The sequence below is a fragment of the Triticum dicoccoides genome, chromosome 7B (genome assembly GCF_002162155.2).
Source record: "Triticum dicoccoides isolate Atlit2015 ecotype Zavitan chromosome 7B, WEW_v2.0, whole genome shotgun sequence".
Classification (NCBI taxonomy): domain Eukaryota; kingdom Viridiplantae; phylum Streptophyta; class Magnoliopsida; order Poales; family Poaceae; genus Triticum; species Triticum dicoccoides.
In genome coordinates, this window is record NC_041393.1 from 464,868,195 (window position 1) to 464,878,925 (window position 10,731).

A 10,731-nucleotide genomic window follows, 5' to 3' on the forward strand; every position below is an offset into this window, starting at 1 on the left:
TGCAAACATGATGCACATGAGCAGATTAGTAATGCACACTCAAATAATAAACTTGCACGGTAGGTTAATTAAAAGGGAAGTCAGGCGGTAGTCCTCCTGAAATCCCAATAAAGGTAACTAAAAAACGATCGGGTGTCTGAAGCGACGCCTCGAAAGGAAAAATAAATTAACATGCCGAAGTCGGGCGTATGACCGACACCACATAAAGGGCTTATATTGAAATGTAAATGACAGTGCATGCCACAGTCGGACGTCTACACGACATCTTGGAAAGGGCTTATAATGAAAGTAGATAACAGCGCGTGCCACAGTCAGACGTCTACGCGACATCTCGGAAAGGGCTTATAATGAAAGTAATTAACATAGATGCCACAGTCGGATGTCTGAGCGACATCACATAAAGGGCTTATAACAAAAATAAACAACAAGAATGCCACAGTCAGACGTCTACGCGACGTCACATAAAGGGCTTATATTTCATCATCCGAACTCAAGTTGTTCATGAAATTATGTCACTTCAAGAAAATACTCAGTAGTAATAAACAGGTTAGTCCATCCACATGAATAACATTCAGCCGGGTTTACCACTCAAGTTTGTTCACCGAAGATTGTCACGGAAACTGACACTGAGACTGACATAGATAAGATGATTATAGTCCTTGACCATAGATACGGTTACTTGAATGATTTTGACTCTGCAGAGTTTGTACTATTTAACCATAGCCAACGGATTCCAGTAGTCACAACAGACTAGTTCCGTTTACGGTATTTCAGAGGAAACTCTTCTAACCAGTACACACCCATTCCACATCCCGATGCCAGGAATCACCCTAGGCAACGTTCAAGAAAAACTTTGAGACGGGGAGGCCACAACCTCGAGTAGCATGGGATCAAATTTATATGGTGCGCTCTAAGGGGTGCCCCCCTCTCGGTCCCAACCGGAAATACCCATGCCCCCTGACCGGATGACTGGCTTTAATCCAAGGCCATGGAACCCTCATCCCGGCCCCTCTATTTGGTGTGTACGCGGAAAGAGGTTTGCAACCTACTAAACCATATTCTTTGCAGAAAACATGTGGTAGCACACAAAAGGGGACGAACGGTAACGTGACTTGATCCACGTTAACACTGGAGTTAAACGGTTTGGCATAAGACTGGCATGCTTCAACAATACCATCTTACCACCTCTCATGTCACCACATGATCAGCTTATCTCCCATCAGATACACATCGAGTTTTGAAGCTCACTTGTAGTTACTTTGCATGCAATATAACAATTACTGATGCTCACATAAACATGCCATGAAAAAACTACTCAAGCAAACATGCAAAACACTCATCATATCAAAGTTTCAAACATGCTTGCCTGGTTCAGAGTAGTCGGAGTCTAGCTCGGCGAAGTTCGCGGTTCCGTCACCTCCGTCGGTATCTACGGCATAAAGAAATCGCATACTAACGTAAATACCGTGTGTGCATAAAAAGTGTTCCAAATATTTTTCAATTAAATCTGATAAAAAACTATACAGAAAACTAAAGATGACAGAAAAAGAATCAATTCAAAACCACCTTTTGTTTAAAAGTTATTAAGGTTTTGGTCCAGGGACTCATCTGTAAAGAAACAGAAAGTTTCCAGGGGGTAGTTTATAAAAACAGAAAATGTTTCGATTAAAAACACGCCAACCTCAAAGGAAAACGTATTCTGCCCGAAGGCATTTTCAGAAAACGGTTCGGCAAGAAAAGAAAATGCTGATGAGGGGTCCCACCCGTCAGGTTTGAATTTCCAAACGGAGTCACCGGCGCCCGAGGGCTACGGTGGTCGCCGGCGGCGATCCACGGTGAGGTAGGGGGAAAGGAGGGTACCTACGGGTTCACTAAGTCCTTCCGCACCTGTGGGTGGTGGAGTTGATCATCAGCGAGCACCACGTCGACGGCGGCCTCAACTCCGGCGGACGACGGCTCGGGTGGTGATGGGTTTCGTCGAGGAGGGCTGCAAGCTTCAAAATGGAGTCAGGGTCAGACGAGTGGGTGCACTATAGGGTTGATGACGCGGTTTGGGAGGCGGAGGTGCCTTCACCGGAGTGAATCGTGCTGGAGCCCGTGGCGGATCGAGGCGGCCGGAGTCGGGGAAGAAGGCCTTCCTGCGGTCTTCCTAGAAGCTAGGCGTGGCTCTGGTGAGGTCTAGGAGGGGTGCTGGGTCGAAGGCGAGCTCGAGGCTCCCTTTTATAGCCGATCCGAGGCGGTGGCCGTGAACGGGATAACGCCGGCGCTGATTACGGTGAGGCAGTGGATGAACGGGGGGTTTAGGGGTTGGGGCAGCTGCGGAGAGGTTCACTAATTCCATTCCAAGGCTAAGCTGGGCAAAACTTGGGTGGCACTCCACGTTCTCGACGGAACGTCTCACGGGGCTCGGCGGCGGCAGAGAGCACGCTCTGCGCTGCTCAGGCCACGACGACGGTGCCGCAGCATGCACAGGCAAGAGAATGGCCACGCAGAGGCTTCGGGTGGCTTGGGCGGTGCTGGACGGCGCCGAAAGGTGGTGCTGGCTCCTGCTGGCCGCCACGGGTGGCTCTGCCACTGCAGAAGCTGCCGGCGATGAGGTGCCACGTCGCCACTGACACCTGCGCCCGTCCAAATGATCGTGCAGCGCTCCGGATAAGGAGAAGGAGCAGTGAGCATCGTGCCAACGCGGGCACTGGCGAGATGGACGCCGAGGCTCTGAAGAAAACGACGCTGTTGACTGAACCCTACACTACATCTCTGAATTTTTACTGAATATTGCCAGGAACAGTGCATGCTAGGTGTTTGATGAAATGTTTTTGGCATGTGGAAAAGTTTTCTGGAGTTGATCTTTGGTGTGGTGGCCTCTCAATGCATCAAGGGGTGGCCTGATTTATCTCAGAATTTTTGGAGAAGGAAAAGGATGAATTTCACCAAATTTGGCAAATCTGGTTCAAACTTGCAGCAAGCAAAATTAGAAAAATTTGAATTGTGGAAGAGTGGATCTTGATGGATCTAGGTTGAGGGTGCTAAGGACTAGCCAGGGGAGTTTGTTTGGAGCCAAAACTCAAAAAGGTTTTGGTGGTTCCTTTGCAAATCACCTAGGTCCAAAATAAATGACAGAAATTGTTTTGAGGATAGAATAAATAGAATAAAAATCAAAAATGGGTTGAACTTGTTGGGATTGGATGTTTGACATAACAAAAAGTGGAGGGAGGGGTTTTGGAGTAAATTTTTTAACCTAGTTCATGGCAAGAAAATTTTTGAATGAGGAAGGATTAATCCATAAGTCATTAAAAGAAAGTATTTCAAAAACTTTCCTAAAAGAAAAGTATTTGTGTTGAGCCAACAAAATTTTGAAAAACCCTTAAGACTAAAGATCAAGGTTGAGGAGGTCCTTTCAAAAGTTTGTCATAAAAGGTTTTGAGAAGGAGAGTCCCTCATAATTTTTTTTCAAATAACCTCCTTTAAATCAAATAAAGATTTTAATGAAAATCCAAATCAAAATTTTGGGGTGTTACAGTCGGTCAGCCGCATCATGCGCTGGTAGTATGGGCTCTAGTGCCTCGTCCTCGAATTGAGGTAGCAACCTGCACCTCTGGTAACTTTTGCTTGGGCGCTCGAGTCCGTATTCCTCGGCTGCCAGGACCTCAGTCTATCTATCAGTGAGCAGATCTTGATCAGCTTGAAGCTGCTGCTTTTTTTTCTTCAGGCTCTTTGCAGTGGCTATAAGCCGGCGCTTGAAGCGCTCCTGCTCGACGGGATCTTCAGACACGGTAAATTCTTCATCGCCGAGGCTCACCTCATCTTCGGAGAGAGGAATGTAATTATCGTCCTCCGAGTCTTCATTCATGGCCTGTTCATCGGGGCTGCATTGCCCGTCCTCCCGTCCGGCCTGTTCGAAGCTTGGCTGGGCGGGGTCGCTTTCGTCTTCGGCATCATCCGGAGTGCTATTGTCTCTTGTGCCGGTATCACTGTTTTTACCATGGCGTGGTTTAGAGCAGCGCCGCTGACGTTGGCGCTTAGGCTGCTTCTCAGGAGGATTATCCTATACTGCTTCCTTTTGGTCCTCGCCATTATTTTCTTTAGGTGTGTCCAACATATATATGTCATACGATGAGGTGGCTGTCCAGCACCCTGTGGGCGGTGGTTCCTGTTCTTCTCCAGCATCGTCGTCCATACCGTCGATGTATTCGGAGTCGAAATCAAGCATGTCGGTTAGGTCGTCGACAGTGGCTATTAAGTGGGTGGTGGGTGGGTAACGAATTTCCTCGTTGTCTGCTTCCCACTCAAGCTGGACATAGCTCGGCCAAGAGTCTCCTGACAAGGAGAGAGATTTTAATGAGTTTAACCCGTTGCCAAAGGGCGAGTATTGAAAGATGTCCGTTGAGCTAAACTCCAAGATCGGCGCCCAGTCAGATCCGATGGGCGCGGATACACGCGGTTCGGAACCTATGGCCGGAGACGAGTCCGAGGGCCCGATGATACAGACCTCGTTGGAGGTTGAATCTTTGTTCGTTCGGCTCTAGCACCGTTGAGTGTGCGGCTTCCGTGGTGGGGTCCATCCTACCTTCCTCGAATGGCACGATTTGCACTGGATCTAAGGCCAGGGCAACTACAAGTGCTGTCTCCTGAAGACCGTCCGATGGCAGATCTAGGTCATGCTCATCGTGGCTGTAGGGTGCATCTATCATGGGTTCGAATCCGTTGAAGATCAAGTCTCCGCGGATGTCGGCGGTGTAGTTCAGGCTTCCAAACCTGACCTAATGGCCAGGGACGTAGCTATCGATCTGCTCCAGATGGCCAAGCAAGTTGGACCACAGCGCGAAGTCGCCGAATACGAAGATCTGTCTGGGGAGAAAAATCTCACCCTGGACTGCATCGTTGTAGATGATTGAAGGAGCCATCAAGCCTTATGGTGACGACACAGTGGAACTCTCAATGAAAGCACCAATGTCGGTGTCAAAATAGGCGAATCTCGGGTAGGGGGTCCCGAACTATGCGTCTAAGGCTAATGGTAATAGGAGGCGGGGGACACAATGTTTACCCAGGTTTGGGCCCTCTCTATGGAGGTAATACCCTACTTCCTGCTTGATTGATCTTGATGATATGAGTATTACAAAAGTTGATCTACCACGAGATCGTAGAGGCTAAACACTAGAAGCTAGCCTATGATTATGATTGTTCTCGTCCTACGGACTAAACCCTCCGGTTTATATAGACACCAGAGGGGGCTAGGGTTACACGAAGTCAATTACAGAGAAGGGAATCTACATATCCGAATCGCCAAGCTTGCCTTTCATGCAAAGGAGAGTCCCACCCGGACACGGGACGAAGTTTTCTATCTTGTATGTTCATAGTCCAATAGTCCGACATACACAAATAGTCCGGCTGTCTGAGGACCCCTTAATGCAGGACTCCCTCATTCATCTCGATCATCGCAAATGGTTCATCGGAGTGAACTATATGCCATATATTGCACACACCTTGATCTGGCTGCCCATTTATGTTGTTTTGTCTCATCGCAAACAATTCATATGGATCAACCGTATGGCCCGCATTGCACACGCAACCAAAACCTGAACCGTGTTTGATGTATCATTCATCGCAAACGTTTTGCATCTTTTTTGATGTTTTTTTACATCATCGTTTGCAATTAATGCATCGCACACAGTTTTGTCAAAGGGTCTGTGATAGTAGTGTCGCGTTAGCAACATCCCATAGTAGTGTATGGATAGTAGATATAGGTTTTTGTAATATGAAAATATAAAAACAACAAGGTAACTAGTAACAAAAGTGAGCAAAAATGGTATTGCAATACTAGGAAACAAGGCCTAGGGTTCATAGTTTCACTAGTGCAAATTCTCTCAACAATGATAACATATTTGGATCACATAACAGTCCCTCAACATGCAACAAAGAGTCACTCCAAAGTTCCTATTGCGGAGAACATAAGATAAAATTGTTTGTAGTGTATGAAACCACCTCACTTTTGTTAGTATTGCTAGCTCCAATAGGAACTTTGTAGTGTATTCTTATAAGTGTCACAAACAGCCCTACAATGTATGAAACCACCTCAAAGTTATTCTTTACGATCAATCCATTGAGCTATTCTTATAAGTGTCACAAACAGCCCTAGAGTTCATAGTAAAATAACGCAATATGATACACATTAATTAACGCTAATGTCACCTAGATACTCCAATGTCACCTCAAGTATCCCTGGGTCAATTATACGATATGCATCAAACAACTTCAGATTCATAATATTCAAATCCAAGACAGAGAACCTCAAATAGAGCCCCAAGATTTTTACCGGAGAAACAAGGATGAACACGTGCATCAACCCCTATGCATAGATTACCTAATGTCACCTCGGGAATCCGTGAGTTGAGTGCCAACTCGCATACATCAAGTGAATCAATAGAACATCCCATTGTCACCACGGATATCCCATTGCAATACATACATCAAGTGTTCTCAAATCCGACAAAGTATTCAATCCGATAATAGTGAAACCTCAAAGGTAAAAACTCAATTCGTCACAACAAGATAGAGAGGGGGAAACACCATATGATCCAACTATATTAACAAAGCTCAAGATACATCAAGATCGTGCCAATCAAGAACACAAGAGAGAGAGAGAAAGAGAGAGAGAGGGAGAGAGAGAGATCAAACACATAGCTACTGGTACATACCCTCAGCCTCGAGGGAGAACTACTCCCTCCTCATCATGGTGGCCGCCGGGATTATGAAGATGGCCTCCGGTGATGATTTGCCCCTCCCACAGGGTGCCGGGACGGGCTCCCGATTGGTTTTTCATGGCTACAGAGGCTTGCCGTGGCGGAACTTCTAATCTAGGGTTCTTTTTGGGGTTTTTTCGTATTTATGAGAGTTTTTGGCGTTGGTCTCACGTCAAGGGGGTGCCCGAAGGGCCCACAAGCTTGGGGGGCGCTCCCTAGGGGGTGGGCGCGCCTCCCAGGCGTGTGGCTTTCTCATCCACTTCCTGGACCAGCTCTTGTGCTTCGGGGGTCTCTTTTGGTCCATAAAAAATCACCGTAAATTTTCAGCCCATTCTGAGAACTTTTATTTCTGCACAAAAAATGACACCACGGTAGTTCTGCTGAAAACATCGTCAATCCGGGTTAGTTCTAATCAAATCATACCAAAACCATGCAAAATTGTTGTAAACATGGCATGAATACTTCATAAATTATGGATACATTGGAGACGTATCAGCATCCCCAAGCTTAATTCCTGCTTGTCCTCGAGTAGGTAAATGACAAAAGAAATAATTTATGAAGTGTGAATGCTAGCATAATGCATAAATTTGATCAATGATAGTTCCAAACACTTGTTCTAACATCATTATATATCATAAACGGTAGCTCATCTCATAACACTTCTCATGATCAAGTAACAAGCTATTTACATGTAAAAGTATAGACCATAAACTTTCTTGAAAACTAACAAACTAGGTTCTCAGCCATCAAACAATTGTAATTCATCTTATTTCCAGGAAGGGTCTATGTAAGAGCTTTGATTTAGAAAATTCCACATACTCAACTATCATATAGTCTTCCATGATTGCTAACACTCAAAGCATATTTTTAGAACAAATAGCATCCATCGAACACAGAGAAAGATAGGGGCTTAATATTTCGCCTCCCAACTTATCTATCATATAGATAATTGTCAACAATAATAATTCATGATCAAATATATTTGAATGGCCATATATGCTTGGATCTTTCCCCACCACATGATGCTTGCCAACTAAAGAATAGGTTGGAATAATAAATTGACTCAACAAAAATAAAATTAATAGAAAAAGTAAAAGATAAGCCCTTCGCAGAGGGAAGCATGGATTTGCAGAGGTCCCAGAGCTCGAAGCTTAAAACAGAGATGAATATAATTTTGGGAGGTATGCTTTCATTGTCAACATAGAGACCGAGAGTTTTCAACATCTTCCATGCTAGATACATTATAGGTGGTTCCCAAACAGAAAGGTAAAGTTTGACCCCCCCTCCACCAACAAACACAAGCCATGGCTAGCCGAATCCTCAGGTGCCACTGGTACAGATACATGCTATACAAATGATTTTTAACCCCTTTCCGCGACAACATTCTGAACCATCACCGAGTGAGTGTGTGTGATAGGGGGGGTCCTTCCCACACGACTCGGAAACCATCAGGGATAGGCCCTCCGGCCAAACACGCGGGGCAAAATGAGCTCGTGTGCGATCGGGCGAGGCATCAAAGCCCAATCGTTCCCGTTCGTATGTACATTCCACACAGTGAATCTCAGAAAAATGTTTCTGTTTGTATGTATATCACACACAGTTTTTGTGTGGAAACATTTGTGCAAGGTGGCCTAACGCAAACAGTTCTCTGCCAAAAATCATGTGTGATTGTTAGTTGACCCAACACGCCTACTTTCTAGAAACCGTGTGGGTTGTTTGAGTTCATCGCCCATGGTGTTTTTTGAGTAACCTTCTGCAATAGAAAACCTCAATAAGCAGGGTAATTAGCCTATTATTGATAATCCATGTAGTAATCAAATTGACTTTTCTTATAAAACAAACCCGATATTTCATATATAACGGCAACCAGGATTTCATAATCGAGTTACACCAAAGAGGGATATAGCTAGCTACGCCATTACACAACAGCACCAAGTTCACATGCAACATCGAAAACCTTTGGAAAAGTAGCAACATACACGGTAAATAGATAGATGAATCTCATCTGGGAAACTATAGAAGCAGAAGGCAAATACTGAGCCTTCAGTGATGTTGAATGTCCTTGCAACTTTGGGCCAGTGGTTATGGATAATTGCCTGCCCAACCTCTGTCCTCTTCAGGAATACTTCAATATTGTACCGTGGGTGTTTAATGAATACCTTCCTTGCCTCTTGACCATGCAGGTGGTTTGAGAGGTAATCATCAGTGAACTGCTTTTAAAAGTACTGAAAACAAAGATATGCATAATCGATGTTATAAATTTTGAAATGGCGCAAGGGGTAAAAACAAGGTAAAAGAGTTAGTACCATCCTATAGTTGACTAATGTCTTCTTCATTGTCCAAACAAAGATCTTGTTGTTATTTGTCGCAACTTTATTTATCCTAACAATCTTTCTGAGTTTCTTGACTTGACTGATATTCATGGACATCTCATTTCCCCATATGCAGAATGGGTCTAACAGTGGTTCTAAGCCTCTAACAGCAGGACCTACATGTGCAAGACCAAATTGTAAGAAACCTAAATATTAGAATGATTCCTGCAACTACACAATAATGTGCTATTAGCGAAAGGACCATGCATGAGCAAACCTTGAGGGTAAACTGCAGTGTCTCCCATTGTTCCCCTGCAACACATATAAGGAAGATCTTGATCAGGTCAACTGAGAGTTGCCATACTATCAGTAGAATATGTATTGAGTGCAGCCAAATTCGATTTATTTCTCACATGCATAACAACACAAAATTATACCCACAACAAATGAAAATCAAATTGCAGAATTGAACCAAACAGTTGACTAGACATCAGACCAAATGAACCAAAACAGTCAACTGAGCACGAAATTGCAGAATAGAACATATACTAGAAGATAAGATAGTTACCAAAACCAAGAATGCTTGAGAACAGTACTACGAAATGAAGCAATTGTGGACAAAACTGTTAACTGAACATTACATTTCGGAATATCCGATTGCATATTAACATTAGAGAGGACAAATCACTATAAGGCACTGGTGGTGGCGTCGAGAAAACAACACAAACTACATTTTAAAGTAGACAACCGTGTGGCGGTTTCGACAGTGGCCTCAAAGACGAGGTGCTCCTCCAAGATCTGGCAGTCGGCACACATGGCAGCCATAGAGACCTCATCCGCGCGTATGGCCGCGATTTGCTTCTCCACTGGCAGATGGTACTGAGCTCCATGTTATACTGCGTGCAAAATGGCTGAGGGTGGTGCCTAATTGGAGGACGGGGCCAATGATTTTGACGGAAGGTGTCACGGCGTCAATTGGGGCATGTGGAACGGGGAAGGAGGAGGATGGTGTGGGTGGGGTGTGGATTACCTAACCATATCGATGAGGCCACGCAGCAAGAAGAAGGGTCGCCGGCGAGGAGGCGGCACTGCAAGAAGAAGGGTCACCGACGAGGAGGCGGCGCTGCAAGAAGAAGGCTCGCTGGCGAGGAGGCGGCGCTGCAAGAAGAACGGTAGTCGGCGAGGAGGCGGCGCTGCCAGTAAGTAGTAGTGAAGGTTTGAACTAGGAAAGCAAGGAGGAACAGTGGAAATGTGGCTTTTGGTGGGGGGGAGATAGATATTTTTGCAGTGGCAAAAAAATTTCGCTCGGTGCCGCGAGAAACTGGCGCGCAAGTGTTGTAACATCCCAAATTTTCAATTTGGAATGTTATACATAGATCATCATTGCATATCATATTTTATTGCATTTTCGGTTGATCCTAGAAATTCTAAGCAACTCAAGGACCCTCGGAGAGAGTTGGGGATTTCATTATTTTCATATTTGAGTTTTCTCGAATTTTGAAAATAGGATCATTTGATTTTATTTATTTTTATCTTCAATTATTTCGATTATAAAAATATGACAGGGAATAAAATGACTTTCCCAAAATAAAGAAATATTGATGATTTAATACAAAAGTCAAATAAGATTTTATATTGGAGTTATTGCTATTTTATTTGAATTTTGGAAAAATGCGCGT